The 1,332-nt window shown below is 62.6% G+C and overlaps 1 protein-coding gene across 1 annotated transcript in view; it reads left to right on the forward strand.

Moving 5' to 3' along the window:
- Positions 1-1,332, forward strand: part of PNPLA4 (patatin like phospholipase domain containing 4) — an 11,992-nt gene that overhangs the window by 1,660 nt on the left and 9,000 nt on the right. The window lies entirely within an intron of this gene.

Here is a 1,332-nt window from a genome sequence, read left to right on the forward strand (position 1 = left end):
GGATGGCGGGTGTATTTTAGGCGGGAGGTAAATTTAGACACGGAGACGGAGGATCGCAAGGCTTCGAGCTGCCCTGACGGGCTCACAGCCTGCAAGGCCTGGTGCTAGACAGCCCCCCGGGGCCACAGACGAGGCCCCCTGGGAGGCCGCGAGCCCACGGGCTGGCAGAAAGGCTGCCACGGGGCGGGGAGTGGGGGGGCCTCCTCTGTCTCCGTGGAGACCCGCTAAGGAAAGCTCCTGGGAGGTTGCTGGGCCTTTGTCCACGCTCCTCGGACAGCGGGCCGGGTTCTGCCCTGGTGCTGGACACACGGAAGAATGAGCACCTCTCCTCCCTAGTTTGGTCCCACCGGGTGTGCCGTGCATGTGTGTGCGTGACCTACATAGGAGCGAGCAGACGCCGGGTTGTTAACCGCATCTCGTGAACCCCAACTCTTGGCGAGCTCCAGCAGAACAGGACAAGGCTGCTCCACGGCCTCCATCACCCTCTCCGGTGTGTCAGTGCCTGCGGTGGCCGCTGTCCGGTGGGCAGTGCAGCTCCGTGGCAAGAAGGCAACTGTGGGAAGAGCCCTGGCATGTCCCAGCCGGGAGCCATGCAGGAAGCCCTGACTCTGTTCCTCCTGCCCCGGGCGTCTGCTGCTGGGCAGTGCTGCCCACATGGAACCGGGAGGCTCTCATGCCCCTGCGTGCCCCAAGCCCGTCTGTTCACCAACGTGGAGGCCAGACTCCCCCTTCTGGGGGGCCTCTGAAACAGCTCTGGCAACGCACTGATCCAGCACTTAGCTGTGAACTGAAAGATTGGTAGTTCAAACCCACCAGCTGCTCCTCAGTAGAAGAATGAGGCAAACGGTCCCCTGAAGATGGTGCTTGTCGATGTTGGGTGCCGCAAGGTTGGTGCTGACTCACCGTGGCCCCCGGAGGAAACGCCGCCGGGCCTCCCACTTGGTCTCAGGTCTCAGCCCATCGGGCCACCACGGTGTCCTTCCATGAGGCTCTGAGTCAGAATCCGCCCCGTGGCAGTGACTTGGGTGGTATTGGTGGAGTTGTGGTGTGTGCCGTGCCCCCCCCCTCCGCCCCCACGTCCTAGCCCTGTGGAGTGTGGGTCGGAGGGAGGGCTTGCGTCCTTCATAGACGTAATCAGAGTGGGGCGTGAGGTGGGGAACAGTGTAAACCCACAGGGACCAGGTGTGCACACACACACACTTACTCAGCACCCCCCACCCACCCCCAGACACCAGGAGTTGTGCGTTTAAGGCCACTTCCTTCTAGGCCTGGCTTCCCTCTGTCTGTCTGTCTGTCTGTTTTTCCCCTGAGAGGTGAAGCTTTAGTTGGGAA

Source organism: Echinops telfairi, unplaced genomic scaffold (genome assembly GCF_000313985.2).
Source record: "Echinops telfairi isolate 266 unplaced genomic scaffold, ASM31398v2 ScPeMD7_53;HRSCAF=182, whole genome shotgun sequence".
NCBI classification, from domain to species: domain Eukaryota; kingdom Metazoa; phylum Chordata; class Mammalia; order Afrosoricida; family Tenrecidae; genus Echinops; species Echinops telfairi.